At 42.2% G+C, this 16,279-nt stretch overlaps 4 non-coding genes across 4 annotated transcripts; 2 read left to right on the top strand and 2 right to left on the bottom strand.

Annotated features, from left to right (window-relative positions):
• Nucleotides 1-7,234: 7,234 nt before the first annotated feature.
• TRNAM-CAU (transfer RNA methionine (anticodon CAU)) lies at nucleotides 7,235-7,307 on the top strand. Its single transcript has one exon. It is a non-coding gene; the product is annotated as a tRNA-Met (tRNA).
• A 5,375-nt stretch (nucleotides 7,308-12,682) lies between these two features.
• TRNAK-UUU (transfer RNA lysine (anticodon UUU)) lies at nucleotides 12,683-12,755 on the bottom strand. The gene has a single exon. It is a non-coding gene; the product is annotated as a tRNA-Lys (tRNA).
• Nucleotides 12,756-14,938: 2,183 nt separating this feature from the next.
• Nucleotides 14,939-15,011, bottom strand: TRNAM-CAU (transfer RNA methionine (anticodon CAU)). Its single transcript has one exon. It is a non-coding gene; the product is annotated as a tRNA-Met (tRNA).
• Nucleotides 15,012-15,845: 834 nt separating this feature from the next.
• TRNAL-AAG (transfer RNA leucine (anticodon AAG)) lies at nucleotides 15,846-15,927 on the top strand. Its single transcript has one exon. It is a non-coding gene; the product is annotated as a tRNA-Leu (tRNA).
• Nucleotides 15,928-16,279: the final 352 nt, after the last annotated feature.

The raw sequence follows: 16,279 nt of genomic DNA on the forward strand, positions 1-16,279 counted from the left end.
ACAGGCGCGCGCCACCGAGCCCGGCGCGGGGAGACGAAGCGCCACGGGCCTGGAGGCTGCGGCCGGCGGCCCTGCAGTGATGCGCGGCGGGACCCGCGCGGCGACTCCGCTGTTCCCAGCCCACTACCCCCTCAAGATTGCTGGAAGGGGCTCAAGAGACGCAGAAAGCAAGGGCAGAGATGTGAATACGCTTCTTTTATCGTGTTGTCCTGGGAATCTTTGCATAAACGACCGTAAATTTATCAGAGGATGAGCGTTGAGCGTTCTTCGCAAATTTCAATGCGCGTACAAAATCACAGGGGGATCTCGCCAAAATGCGGGTTCTAACGCTGCGGATCTGGGGGTGAGCTCTGAGACTCTTCATTTCTAAGGAACTCCAAAGTGTGGCCAATCAGCGGCCCGTGCGGCAAATGACAAAGTTGTTGACGTTTTGGAACCTGATGGTTCTACACTCTTATTTAGCAGTGACAGCTTTATATTAGAACATTACAGAGAAAAATAAAAGATACCCACAGTTGTGCCTTCCCAAACGATCATAGGCATCCACCCCACCACCTGCTACCCCGCGCCCTTTTTATTTCCCGCCCTCCTGCATGCATAATTTTTTGCCTGGTTGAAACCTTGACATATGTACAGTACCATGTTGGATGTATTTGTTTGCTGCTTTGTGGTAAGTAATAAAAAATTGCAGTATGTGTGTTAGTTGCTTAGTCGTGTCCGACTCTGCGACCGCATGGACTGTAGCCTGCCAGGCTCCTCTGTCCATGGAATTCTCCAGGCAAGAATACTGGAGTTGGTTGCCATTTCCTTCCCCAGGGAATATTCCTGACCCAGGGATAGAACCGAGGTCTCCTGCATTGCAGGCAGATTCTTTACAGAGATAATAATAAATGTTGAGAACTGTTCAAGTACTGCTCTGTCAGCCAACATTTACTGAGACCCCTCTTTGTGCTGTCCACCTGGGGAATCAGAGAGTACAAAATGCACTCTTCTGAGGAGCTTATGGCCTGGTTTAAAAAAAAAAAAAAAAAACAAGTAAATCAGCAAGAATTAAAAATTGTATTCTTCCACAGATGTAAGGGCAGGGTTTTGTGTAGAGGACATCATCTATCCAGGCACCTAACCTAAAGATGGGGAGGGTTTACTGGAGGAGATGATAGTTGAAATGTGTCTTAAAGATGAGCTATGATTAGGCAGGTAAGGAAGGTGTGATCAAGATTTATAATAAATATTATTGGGTCTTCCTCACAGGACACACAGTTCCTGAAACCCTAGGACTTTCCTAATTGATGAGAGCCATAAAGGTGTCTTTTGTTATGTTAATGAGGGGATTTGGGAACAACTCACTTGGAGGGGTCAAATTACCAAGAAAACTAATCTTCTGATTGAAGGGTTGAAACTCTGAGCCCCACCTTCACCTCCAGCGAGGGGAGAGGGGCTGGTTCAGTTCAGTTCAGTCTGACTCTTTGCACATGGACTGCAGCACACCAGGCTTCCCCTGCTCAAAATCATGTCCATCGAGTCAGTTAAATTGCTGATGGCCTATGATTTAATAATAGTGTCTATATAATGAAGCATCCATAAAAAAAAAAAAAAAGTAAAAAAAAAAAGGACAGGGTTTGAAGAGTTTAGGGCCGGTGAACACTTGGAAATGTGAGAACTGTGACCAGCTCAGAGGAGGCATGGAAGTTCCATGTTCCCTTTACCCATACCTTGCCCTTTGCAACTCTCCCATCTAATTGTTCCAGAGTGATAGCCTCATAATAAGCCAGTAAACTCATACAAGCTCAACATTCAGAAAGCTAAGATCATGGCATCTGGTCCCATCATTTCTTGGCAGACAAATGAGGAAACAGTGGAAACAGTGACAGACTTTATTTTGGGGGGCTCCATAATCACTGCAGATGGTGACTGCAGCCATGAAATTAAAGAAAAGTTAGACCACCCTAGACAGCATATTAAAAAGCAGGGATATTACTTGGCCAACAAAGGTCTGTCTGGTCAAAGCTATGGTTTTCCCAGCAGTCATGTATGGATGTGAGAGTTAGACTATAAAGAAAACTGAGCACTGAAGAACTGATGCTTTTGAACTGTGGTGTTGGAGAAGACTCTTGAGAGTCCCTTGGACTGCAAGGAGATCTAACCAGTCCATCTTAAAGGAAATCAGTCCTGAATACTCATTGGAAGGACTGATGCTGAAGCTGAAACTCCAATACTTTGGCAGCCTGATTGAAGACTCATTTGAAAAGACCCTGATGCTCAGAAAGATTGAAGGCGGGAGGAGAAGGGGACGACAGAGGATGAGATGGCTGGATGGCATCACCGACTTGATGGACATGAGCTTGAGTAAACTCCGGTAGTTGGTGATGGACAGGGAGTCCTGGCATTCTGCAATCCATGGGGTCGCAAAGAGTTGGACACAAGTGAGCAACTGAACTGAAACTCATACATAACATGTTTCTCTGAGTTCTTTTATCTAACAAATTAATCAAACTCAAAGAGAGGAATTTTTTAAAACTCCCATCTATAATCAGTTGATCATATGCACAGCTAACAACCTGGACTCGTGATTGGCATCTGAAGTGGAGGGCAGTCTTGTGGAACCCAGCCCCCAATTGGTAAAATCTGACGCTCTCTCTGGGAAGACAGTGTTAGAACTGAGTTAAATGGTAGGAGACCCAGCTGGTATAAAGAACTGCTTGGTGATGTAGTGGAATATCACACATGTTGGAATTATATCAGATCCATAGGGCATGGAAAGGTTCTTTCCATGAAGCATCAACAGGTACAAAGCTGATGATGAAATGATGAAAATTGCTCTGTCATGTCCAACTCTTTGCAACCCCATGGACTATACAGGTCAGTATTCTGGCCTGGAAAATTCCATGGACTGTATAGTCCATGGGCTCGCAAAGAGTCAGACAGGTACAAAGCTGAAAAGGTGTCAAAATCCCTAGTTCCAAGTTCAAGTAGACCTGAGCAGAGCATCAACAATGCACAGGCCAGAGGATAAGATTAAGATGATGTTGCAGATGAAAAAAGAGTTAGCTTGTGTGGTAGTTAGTTTCATAAAACTGACCCCAATGCAGCAGGTCTCTCAGTAATCACACACCTTTGTATAGCACATTTTCACAGTGACTCTTGGCTGACCTAGTAGAATTTCATTGACATGACATTTTGCCCATTCCAGGCCCATCTGAGTTATAAGAACCCCAGCAGCTTCTGACGAGGTTTCTTGAAATGCTCAACCTGAGAAGCTCCCTTTCAGAACCCAGCCACGTGGAAAGGCCACAGTCAGGCACTCTGGGCAACAGTCTCAATGAAACTCCTAGAAGATCACAAACACCAACTGCCAACACCCATCACATGAGCTGTCCATCTTGAACAACTCAGCCCAACCAAGTCTTCAGACGATCGAAGTTCCTGCTGCATCACATGGAGCAGAGTTGTCCAGATGAGCCCAGTCAACCAACAGAATCAAGAGAGATAATAAAGTGGTTTTCTACTGCTATCACAGCAAACGTAGTGGCTTGAAACAACACAAATTTATTATCTTAGAATTTTGCAGGTCAGAAGTGATACATTTGGGGACCAGTGTGATCCAGTGGTTAAGACTGAGCTCCCAATGGAGGGAGCATGGGTTCAATACCTGGTTGGGGAACTAAGATTCCGCATGCTGTGTGTCCAATAATAAAATAAAACAATTTAAAAAGAAGAAGAAGTGATGCACCTGGTCTCACCATGCTGAGGGCAGGGTATTGGCAGCCTGCATTCCCTTCTGGAGGCTCAAGGGGAGAATCTGTTTCCTGCTTCACAGAGTTTGTTTCTTTGCAGTGGTAGGACTGAAGTCTCTGTTGTCTGCTGGCTGTAAGCTAATGGACACTTCCAGCTTCTAAAGGCTGCTACATTCCTTGGCTCTTCAAAGTCATGAATGATGGATTGAGTCCTCAAAATCATATCTCTATACCTAATCTTCTGCTCCCCCACCCCACTTTTAAGGACTCGTGATTAGGATCATCTCCCCATCTCATGGTCCTTAATCACATCTGGAAAGTACCTCTTACCATAGAAGGTAACATTCACAGATTCCAGGGATTAGAGAATACCTTTAGAATGGCCGTTATTCTGCACACCACAAGCCACTGTGTTTTGGAATTCTTTGCTACACATTACTAGATAATGAGGACACACTGTGAGCCTTATCTTCAATGCCACAGACTTGAACTTTACCTCAAAGTTCCTTCTCTATTTCCTCCTATCCCCAGTGTCTAAATTGTGGAGTTCTCTAAGGTCCCTACCTGAGTCCTCATTTATCTTCTCCCTTCATGAGCTCACCTGATCACCTGACTTTAAACACCACCTACACCCTGATGATTCCCAAACTTTAATTTTCAACCCTGCCTCTCCATTAAGCAGGTCCATTTACATGACTGATATTTTCACTGAATGTTCAAAAGGCATCATAAACTTGGTATGTTCAAAGGTCTCTTGATTTCCTTTGTGAAAGTCGTTCAGTCAAGTCCGACACCTGTGACCCCAGGGACTATATAGTCCATGGAGTTCTCCAGGCCAAAATACTGGAGTGGATAGCCTTTCCTTTCTTGATTTCCTACCCATCCCCAAACCTGCTACTTCTCCAGTTCTCTTAATCTTGATAAATAATCATAGCAGCAATTAAAATGTGTGAAATAAAACTTAGATTCCAAATAAGTTATATTGTACTTTTAGCAAATAAGAAAATTCTGTTTTTCTTGCTATTTGGCTGCCCCTTTCTGGTATTATTATTATTATTTCATTCTTAAGTAGTCATATTTCCCACAAAATAAATCATTTTTTCAGTGTATGAGTTTTTGTCATGATCAATATAACATCGAACAATACTGGAGAAAGAGCATATGCATTTCTGTTTTACTATAGTACTTTTTTCCATTCCCATCCTCAAAGCATTTCCAAATTAGAGAAGTACATTCTTCTTATCCCATTATTTGAAAATAAAGATTTTACAGCATGCCAATACTCAATGTATTTTCTATGGCCAGCAACAATGACAGCCACCTTGGAGGCCCAAAGAGTTTATTTCATTACATTTGTATGAGGTTAAAAAACTCAGTAAGTGCTTCTGCACATTTTGAAGAAAATAAGGCTATAAACTTCAATAAACCATGAAAGCCTCAATATCATGAGTAAGCAAGCCACAATCTTTTAAAGCAATGCTATTTGTACACGGAGAGCAGGACATTTAGCAGATAAGACCTTTTCATATTCTTTGGTAAGGTTAAATAGAATTTGCCAAAATTCACATTTGCACCTCTGCAAATTGTGCAGATAGATGAATAAGGCCTAGTTTGTAGTTAAACAAGGTATCAACAATCATTTAAGTATGTAGCGGTTTTGTTAAATCTACACACAAATCAAAAAGGCGATTTTCAACACTATGTTTCAAGTGAAAGTCTAGGAGCTAGGGAAACATTTTTTGGTTGCAGAATTTTGACACATCACTTGAGGGTGTTATATTGTAGACAGCAAGGTCATCAGACAGAATCAGCTCCACCTTGCAAGAGACCAATACATGGTATTGGAATTTACCTTTTTGTTTGTTTCCCGGTTGCAACCTCTGAATCAGGACTTTTCAAGTGTTATACCTAATTCTATTTTTGAATGAGCACTGGTGTCATTTGGAGACTAAGAAAACCTAATTGCAAAGTTCCCGCCAGTCTAAACCCAGATTTGGGAGATTCAGTATCCCCATGTACTTTCACATCTCCTTTTTCACCATGCCCAAATCCAAATCCTTTTCTACATACTGTGCAGTTGCTTCGGTAATTTACCTCCCTAAACCAGTTGTATGTGTTCTTCAATCCGTCATTTAGACTTTTTCAGTGATCTGGGTCATGCTGGAATTCCCACGGAAGTTCGTTTGTTCCCACTTTCATTATCTAGACTCTTAGAAAATATGGTCATAATATCCACAATGTTAAACATAAAGCCAACACTATTTGGACAAAAAACACAAAACAGTTATTCTACAGGCACAGCCAAACTGTTGACGCCCACGACTACGGACAACTTATTTCGCATATTTAAGCCACAGCACTCAGAGGGATGCAACACTGGACCGCCCATTGTTGCGAACCAGAAATTATGATTGCCCTTATCAGCGTCCAGGGAGAAACAGCGACTGCAACTACAGAAGTTGAAAAAAATGTGCCGCATCCGTTTGACGGTAAATCAATGTTCCTTTCAGCTTTCCGGGGTGGGGAACCCCGGGGCGATAAAGTTGTCATAGGATTTTTTGTACTTTCCCCAGCCGTCCGTAGCCCATCTCTGAACCCCGAAAACACTGACTTTTCTCAACTGGGGAAGAGGGTTCCCGGGAGGTGGGGCTTTCCCGAGACTTTCCCTGCAAACCAAGTGGACGTGTTAGTCGTCAGTCGTGTCCATCTCTGTGCGACCCCATGGACTGTAACCCGTCAGGCTCCTCTGTCCTCAGGCAAGAATACTCGAGTGGGTTGCCATTTCCTTCTCCAAGACAGTAGGTAAACCAGGCTTTTCTCCTATTCTTGTTTCTGTAACTACAACTCTTAACACCAGCAGATTCCCACGAGTTTGCAGCGAGGACACCTTACTCTGAACCATCAAGTGCCGCATAGTCCTGGAACCACATCTGGACTTCCTCTGGACGGAGCCGTCGTCGGGGAAGATTGTAGTCCGTTGAAAAACTGATGGGGGGGGGGGGTTAAAAATGAGGACAAACCTCTTTCTGGGAAATTTGCCTACGAAGGAGCAAACGAAATAGAGCGACGTCTTGAGACCGAGGCGCCGAGTCAAAGGAAGTGTTTTGTTATTTAAGACAGTAAACACTGAAAAGTGTTCAAAATACTGATGCAGAAGAATCAAGTATTGAAGAAAAGAGGGATCATGAGAGAGGAAGCGGGCAGTTTTCCCCTTTCCTAGAGACCACAGGGATGGACGCCAGTGTAGCTTTAGTGCAGGTTTATGGGCAAGACGTTAAGGAAATTTTCCTTAGGTTGTGAGAAGTGGAGGTCATCAATTCAGAACGAGCGGGATCAACAGCGACAATCCTCATCTGATGCAGGGTGTAGAAGCTGTTGCACTTGTGCAAGACAGCTTTTCCTTTCCAAATTTTAAAGTGAGGAAAATATAGAGCAAGATCGAAGTTTAAGCGAAGTAAAATCCAGTGTTAAAGATATTTAATGAGCAGACGCAGTCATCTGCCTCCTTAGCGCAGTAGGCAGCGCGTCAGTCTCATAATCTGAAGGTCCTGAGTTCGAACCTCAGAGGGGGCAGCTAGCTTTTGCCCTCAGGTGTCAAAAAGTTACAGTCTCGTCAAAGTCTGCCTCCTGGCCATTGAGCTGAAAGTGCCCTCGAAGAGGTTAGGATTAAACTTTATCTTCCTCCCAACTGGTAGATACAAAAATATGCAGACATATGCCTCTTTACGTGTAGTGACTTGTTTTCTTCATTTCTTTCCAATGGACAACCTCTTTTTTTTCCATTTATTTTTATTAGTTGGAGGTTAATTACTTTACAATATTGTAGTGGTTTTTGCCATACATTGATATGAATTAGCCATGGATTTATGTGTATTCCCCATCCCAATCCCCCCTCCCATCTCCCTCTCCACCCGATCCCTCTGGGTCTTCCCAGTGCACCAGGCCGGAGCACTTGTCTCATGTATCCAACCTTGGCTGGTGATCTGTTTCACTCTAGATAATATATATGTTTCGATGCTGTTCTCTTGAAACATCCCACCCTCGCCTTCTCCCACAGAGTCCAAAATTCTGTTCTGTACATCTGCGTCTCTTTTTCTGTTTTGCATATAGGGTTATCGTTACCATCTTTCTAAATTCTATATATATGCGTTAGTATACTGTATTGGTCTTTATCTTTCTGGCTTACTTCACTCTGTATAATGGGCTCCAGTTTCATCCATCTCATTAGAACTGATTCAAATGAATTCTTTTTAATGGCTGAGTAATATTCCATGGTGTATATGTACCACAGCTTCCTTATCCATTCGTCTGCTGATGGACATCTAGGTTGCTTCCATGTCCTGGCTATTATAAACAGTGCTGTGATGAACATTGGGGTGCACGTGTCTCTTTCAAATCTGGTTTTCTCGGTGTGTATGCTCAGAAGTGGGATTGCTGGGTCATATGGCAGTTCTAATTCCAGTTTTTTAAGAAATCTCCACACTGTTCTCCATAGTGACTGTACTAGTTTGCATTCCCACCAACAGTGTAAGAGGGTTCCCTTTTCTCCACACCCTCTCCAGTATGTATTGTTCGTAGACTTTTGGATAGCGATCATCCTGACTGGCGTGTAATGGTACCTCATTGTGGTTTTGATTTGCATTTCTCTGATAATGAGTGATGTTGAGCATCTTTTCATGTGTTTGTTAGCCATCTGTATGTCTTCTTTGGAGAAATGTCTGTTTAGTTCTTTGGCCCATTTTTTGATTGGGTCATTTATTTTTCTGGAATTGAGCTGCAGGAGTTGCTTGTATATTTTTGAGACTGATCCTTTGTCTGTTGCTTTGTTTGCTATTATTTTCTCCCAATCTGAGGGCTGTCTTTTCACCTTGCTTGTAGTTTCCTTTGTTGTGCAAAAGCTTTTAAGTTTCATTAGGTTCCGTTTGTTTATTTTTGCTTTTATTTCCAATATTTTGGGAGGTGGGTCATAGAGGATCCTACTGTGGTTTATGTCAGAGAGTGTTTTGCCTATGTTCTCCTCTAGGAGTTTTATAGTTTCTGGTCTTACATTTAGATCTTTAATCCATTTGGAGTTTATTTTTGTGTTCTAGTTTCATTCTTTTACAAGTGGTTGACCAGTTTTCCCAGCACCACTTGTTAAAGAGGTTGTCTTTTTTCCATTGTATTTTCTTGCCTCCTTTGTCAAAGATAAGGTGTCCATAGGTTGGTGGATTTATCTCTGGGCTTTCTATTCTGTTCCATTGATCTATATTTCTGTCTTTGTGCCAGTACCATACTGTCTTGATGACTGTGGCTTTGTAGTAGAGTCTGAAGTCAGGCAGGTTGATTCCTCCAGTTCCATTCTTCTTTCTCAAGATTACTTTGGCTATTTGAGGTTTTTTGTATTTCCATACAAATTGTGAAATTATTTGTTCTAGTTCTGTGAAAAATACCATTGGTAGCTTGATAGGCATTGCATTGAGTCTATAGATTGCTTTGAGTAGTACAGTCATTTTGACAATATTGATTCTTCCAATCCATGAACATGTATATTTCTCCATCTGTTTGTGTCCTCTTTGATTTCTTTCATCAGTGTTTTATAGTTTTCTATGTATAGGTCTTTTGTTTCTTTAGGTAGATATACTCCTAAGTATTTTATTCTTTTTGTTGCAATGGTGAATGGTATTGTTCCTTAATTTCTCTTTCTGTTTTCTCATGGTTAGTGTATAGGAATGCAAGGGATTTCTGTGTTAATTTTATATCCTACAACTTTACTGTATTCGTTGATTAGCTCTAGTAACTTTCTGGTAGAGTCTGTAGGGTTTTCTATGTAGAGGATCATGTCATCTGCAAACAGCGAGAGTTTCACTTCTTCTTTTTCTATCTGGTTTCCTTTTACTTCTTTTTCTGCTCTGATTGCTGTGGCCAAAACTTCCAAAACTATGTTGAATAGTAATGGTGAGAGTGGGCACCCTTGTCTTGTTCCTGATTTTAGGGGAAATGCTTTCAATTTTTCACCATTGAGGGTGATGCTTGCTGTGGGTTTGTCATATATAGCTTTTATTATGCTGAGGTATGTTCCTTCTATTCCTGCTTTCTGGAGAGTTTTAATCATAAATGGATGTTGAATTTTGTCAAAGACTTTTTCTGCATCTATTGAGATAATCATATGGTTTTTATCTTTCAATTTGTTAATGTGGTGTATTACGTTGATTGATTTGCAGATATTAAAGAATCCTTGCATTCCTGGGATAAAGCCTACTTGGTCATGATGTGTGATTTTTTTAATATGTTGGATTCTGTTTGCTAGAATTAAATGGACAACCTCTTATCCAAATTCCTCTGATTACTATTCCTTCTTGGAGCAGTATCTTATTGGTGCACTCTAATATATTGAAAAAAAATAATGTACAGATATATTAAAATCTGATATTCAATTTTCTTAGTAAGTTTTTTGTTTCGTCTTCAAATATACATGCCGTCTTCTTGCCCTGGCTAATCTGGTTCTAACTGGTTTCCCACCTGTACTACACTAAATTGTTGTTGTTCTTTAGTAGATAAATCATGTCTGCTCTTTGGTGACCTCATGGCCTGTACCCTGCCAGGCTCTGTCCATGGAATTTCCCAGGCAAGAATACTGGACTGGGTTACCATTTCCTTCTCCAGGAGATCTCCCTGACCCAGGAATCCAACCTGCCTCTCCTACATTGGCAGGTGGATTCATTACCACTGAGCCACCAGGGAGGCCCACAGTATAGTGGTCCACAAAAACATCCCCACCCAAAACTTCAGAAAAGGACCTTATTGAAATTAGAATCTTTGTGGTTGTATTGGGCTTGCCTGATGTAATCAGTTAGTGTTACAGAATGCGCCTGCCAATGCCAGAGACCTAAGAAAGGAGGGTTGGATCCCTGGGTCGGGGAGATTCCCTGGAGGAGGGCAGAGCAACCCACTCCAGTAGTCTTGCCTGGAGAGAATACAGAGAAGCCTGGCGGGCTACAATCCATAGGGTCGCACAGAGTTGAACATGACCAAAGCGACTTAGCACACATGCATGCATATGTAATTAATTAAACTAACATGAGGTCATACTGGATTGGGGAGTGGGGGGAGTAACTTAAATTCAGTGGCTGGTGTCCTTATAAGAAAGTGTGTTTCATCCACTCTTGTATTTCCAGTGCCTAGCACAGTATCTGACAAACAATAAAAGTGAAAGTCACTCAGTCATGTTCACCTCTTTGCTACCCCATGGACCGTACAGTCCATGGAATTCTCTAGGACAGAACACTAGAGTGGGTAGCCTTTCCCTTCTGCAATAAACACTTGTCAAATAAGCCAGTGAGTGAATTAATTAGCATATTAAATGTTACTGTTTTTGTTTTGTGTGTGTGTGTGTTTGCCATATTCTCTGTAAGAAAGGTTTTTTTTAATATCAAAGGAGAAGTTATAAAAAATAAAGAAGTGATTCATTCTTAGAATAATTGAAAGAAAAGTATATAGGAGGCTTGTGAATAAGATTCCTAAAATGGTGGCCCGTTGCCAATCCCCTGTTCTTTTCACTTCTTGATTCTCCTTCCTCATAAGAACATTTTGGCAAGCTAATTTTGCCGGCTTTATCCTGGACATGCGCAGAGCACTAAAAGACTGGGGAAAGTAGTTAATATAAATCCTCCAATCAGGAACTTAACAAGGGCCACTCGTGGCCCTCATGGAGACCAATCGTCCAATAAAAACTTAGGTGACCTCCCGGAAGGATTTTAACTCTGGTCCTCAACCTATGAGGAGCAAAAGGAGGAAAACTTCGTCTTTAGGATAAAAACCTAGTGGACTTCCCACTCTGTGTGTTTGCTAGTAAACTGCCTTGCTGAGCCATTTTTGATCGTGTGTCTTATTCCTGAGACCCTGAAAGCTTTTCCAACATTCCCTACCACTATATTATTCCAGGCAATCAACACCTCAAATTTGGGTTTTTGCAATAATCCCCACAAGGAGCCCTACCTACTGAAATTCATCCTACAGTTATACTTCTCTGACTTAGTCTGTGCTGGAAAAAGAGAGCACAATACTTAGGCTTCTCCTGCTAACTATCTGGACCTCAGACAGTCTATATTTCAGTGCAATTCTCTTAATAGTCCATTCTGGTGCAGAATAAAAGAGGTGTATACTGGGGAACATTTTAACCATGTCTTCGAGAGCCTCAGTCTCTGATTCAAGGAGCCTACATCTGCTACAGTTTAAGCAATGCAGTTAAAGATTGCAGAGAGGCCAAAGAACTGGATTGTCTGGCTGTTAGGCAGTTCCTTAGAGAATCTTGATTCTTACTGGAGCCACCACTGTTCTGAATCTGTTCCTCTCCTTTATAGAATTAGAAGCTATTTTTTAATTCACTCAGATTTCTTCAGACTTGCAGGACTGATCACAATAGCCAATATTAGAGAAATTCCAAGCCAGAGTATGAACATATTATAGCCATATTGATATTTGATTCTTCAGCGTATTCTTTCTCATGTAAAATAAACTCTATAGTGGAAAGCAACCAATATTGGAAGATTGCTCTATGCACCTGTAATCAGAGTAATGGATGTAAAAAATATCAATGACTATGGTATCAGGCAACGATGGTCCAGTGCACTCACCACCGAAACAGTAAAGCCAAGCCCCTCAAAACAATAGAATTATGATCCTAGTATTTTTCTAAATAGGGCCACATTATCAGACAGATATTCTTTTTATCCTTCCGGAGTTTTGCAGTCCAAAATGCCTTCTCAGCCAAATTTTACTTTCAGGAAATTCTTTTGTTTTGGCACAAGGCCATGTATCCTAAGATTCTTCTTAAACGTTAGCTGCGACCGTTCTGATGTAGAGATCCCATATTTTCAGCTCAGCATTTGCTTTAAGCGTCACACTTTTTCTCCGCGGAAATACACGCGGAGGTGGAGTCAGAGCTGGATATCAAAAGCCTAGGCATGCGCCCGAACAGGGACTTGAACCCTGGACCCTCAGATTAAAAGTCTGATGCTCTACCGACTGAGCTATCCGGGCTCCCTTAGCATCCGAGCTCCTTTAGCGGTAGCTTGTTTCCTAAATATCCTAACGTGAAAAAAAAGTAAAGTACACGGACTTTAAAGTACAAAGTTTAATTTTGTTCATATTCCTTTTCTTTATTCCTAAGTCTATCTTTGCAACCTTGAATAGGGCTCACAACTACTTCTGCCCCCAGGTCATGAGAAAAAAATAATTCTTATACCTTAGTGATAGTAACCAACTTCTTCTAAATTAGTATAACTGGAGATGTCACCTGGACCATCTTGTGCTTCATCTTCAAAATTTGAGCTCCTAGTCTTCCCCTAGCCTTTACGAATGCCTAGCACAAAAAAGGGCCTCAATAAGTAGGCTTTAAGAACTTATTTTGAGCAAGCAGCTCAGCTTTGCCCTCGGCTTATAGAGTGGAAAGCCACCACCTCTGCCCTAGTGGAGTTCACTCTTTAGAAGGGAGTCAGCCTTTTAAATGACGAATTACATAATAAATGTTTGGTCACTGTAATAAGTGTGCTTACGAAAAAGTACAGGTAACTGACATGTGTAGAGAAACAAACATATAATCTCATGACTTGAGTTTCCAAATTAAATGAAGCAATACAAGTAAACTCTTGAAACAGTATCTGGCATTTGCTAATGGTTTGGCGAAAGGTAAGTGTTATCATCATTATTACTTTTATTGTAAACTAGATGAATTAGAATATCATATTTAATCATTTAGTCATGCTACCTTAGACAAATTACTTAATCTCTCATCCACTTTCCTCCCTCAAATCCTGCAACAGAAATTTCTTCCTCAACAGTTGCATTTAACATAACAATAGGAGGTACATTTCCAATTATGTATTTATTTATGCCACTATTCAAAATAGATTTGAGGTGGTTTACACAACTTCACTGTAATAAGATAAAAAGAAAAACATTACTAGACTTAAGTTAGGATAAAGGATAGAGGTAGAAAATTAAAAGTCTGCACAATAAAGTGCCCCCTGTCCCCAGATCTCCAAGACAATGGATTATAAGGGGAGGTGACCTCTTCCAGGGGGTCAGAGAAGAATTTTCCCAGAACACAATGTTTAAACTGAGAGTCAAAGGCTTTGTACTGTAAAGTTTATAATAATAAACTAGACAAAAATGTGGCTCCCACATTCCAGGAAGTACAAAGAGCAGAACACTTTGAGAACTTAATGAAGACCTGTTGTACTTATGTGCAGATCTCTTCTTGGGACAGTATTGATAGAAGTGGGGCAAGTTGAACAGAAGGACAGAGACAAAACAAACTGACAGGCTTAGAGGTTATGGCTAGGAATGCATCATATTGACTTCATTCTTGCAGCAATATCAAGTCATTGGGGATTTTAAGCAGGGAGGAACAACATGGTCAGAGATAATTTCAAATAGACCTTGCTGATTTCACATAAAGAACGTGGCAACGTGGGACAAGAGATGATAGACTTGGCCTGCTGACTGACTGTGTGGCATTGCTGGTGAATGGCACTACTGGGAACACTTGGGCCCAGACTCTTCCTTGGGACCTAGAGAGGAAGAAGTGTCAAAATCATTTCTCTCTGTAACTCATTGCCCTAATAAGCACTTTACTGGGAGAGGCAGAAATAAAAGAGAATAGGAAAGGGGAGTTTGAATCTTTCGTGAATTCTCTGGAAAGCATGGAGTGTTTGCTCTGCTTTGCAGAACCTGAGGGTTCTGCCACCGGTTCTGATCAGCAGCAGGCAAGCTCTTAGTGATCAGAATATTGGAAGAAAGTGACCTTCTCCACAATTGTCAGCATGAGATAACTGGATAAATGCTGAAGGATTCCAAAAACTTGTTCAGCTGATTGCATTCAGATCAGATCTCCTGAGGTTGCTGTTAAAAATCCAGATTTGTCTTGTCTGTCATGTCCCACTCAAACATAGCAAATAAACTCCATGAGATGAGGAGCAGCTTCTGTTGTACACAGTGTGGTATCCCTCAGTCCCTATGTTATCAGTCGAGGTCTACAACTGGAACAAGAATTTTGGAGTAATTTTACTGAAAATCACTATTTTGTGTCTGAGTATTACACGGTTCTGTAAAAGAACAACTAGCCGTTCGGTTTCATGAAAGCAAATTTCCTCGGTGGCTTTTTTTTTTTTTTAAGACCTGCGGAAGGAGAAGAAAACAAACAAAAAATCAAAAGCGTATGTTGCCCCCTCTGAGGTTCGAACTCAGGACCTTCAGATTATGAGACTGACGCGCTGCCTACTGCGCTAAGGAGGCAACTGTACCGCCCACTCCAACAAAAGGTCTACCAAGCAAGGAGAAAATTCTCGGATTCGCAATGCCTCAAAAGAAGATGGAACTATGGTTTAATTCGCGTCTAAAATATCCAGTTTGGAAGGCAAAGCCATGCAGAACAAGATAAGGGCCCGACTGCAAGTCCAGCTCGTTTCCCCTGCAAACTGTCCTGCGAAGACTTAGGGGCGGTGAGGGCAACTGAATCTGGACTTCGCAGAAGTTCTGTTTGCTGTAACCAGGACCTGTGGAGATGCGCTACCTTCTGAAAAGCAAACAGGACTTCAATAGCAAGGACTGCCCTCTCTGCCTCCCTCATGAGGTTCCGTGGAGGAGTTTGGTCTCTTGAGATGATGAAGGAGGGCGGGAGAGGCAGGACCCTCGACATTCTTTCCTCGTTTTTAGGTCAGCCTTTCTCCAGGCTCAAACCAAACTCCCGGACTTGCTCACTCCTGTAGTCTGGGGGCTTACTCCGGATTCCAAGTGGATCTGGAGCCCACAGCAGCCACTGGAACTCTCAGTCTGCGTGACTCCTTTTTCCTATATTGGTGACAGATGGGGCAGGTGCCTCTCCCCGCGCCACCTGCGGCGTCACCATTCTAGATGAACCTGGGAGCCATGAGAAAGTAAAGTGTCAGGGGCCAGGGGGTTCTCGGGCTGAGGTGGGAGTGGGGAGGGGAACGCTGGAGGAAGGGCCCGGGGGACAGTGCAGAGTGGCGGGGGCGTGGGGGGGAGGAGGGGGCGAGAGGGAGGGAAAGGACCTGAAATGGGTCACAGTTTGGGTCAGATGATATGCACGTAAAAGCAGAATTTGCGGGAGGTAGCGTGGCCGAGCGGTCTAAGGCGCTGGATTAAGGCTCCAGTCTCTTCGGGGGCGTGGGTTCGAATCCCACCGCTGCCAGGGTCCTTTTGCACCTCAAGCTTGTCTAGGCATTCCAAGTCCAATGCACACAACAGTTCTCACAGGCTCCAAATTCACGTAGGTTCTTCTCCTCCTACTACATCTGTTTTCCCAGAGACAAGAGATTACACCTACAGGCACCGCCCCCGAAACAGCGTCCACCTCACGATAAGCCTTCAATTGATTATTCCAATGAACAAAAAGTTACCGAGCGTTTACTGTGCATGGTATTTACTCCTTCGTATTTTCACCACCCAGCAGTATAGAACACATAACAGACTTTCTTTAATTCATTCTTTTATGTAAAAAAAAAAAAAAAATCAGCTCCTACTGTGTACCACCTCCTAAGTAC

The sequence above is a fragment of the Muntiacus reevesi genome, chromosome 20 (assembly GCF_963930625.1).
Source record: "Muntiacus reevesi chromosome 20, mMunRee1.1, whole genome shotgun sequence".
NCBI lineage: Eukaryota > Metazoa > Chordata > Mammalia > Artiodactyla > Cervidae > Muntiacus > Muntiacus reevesi.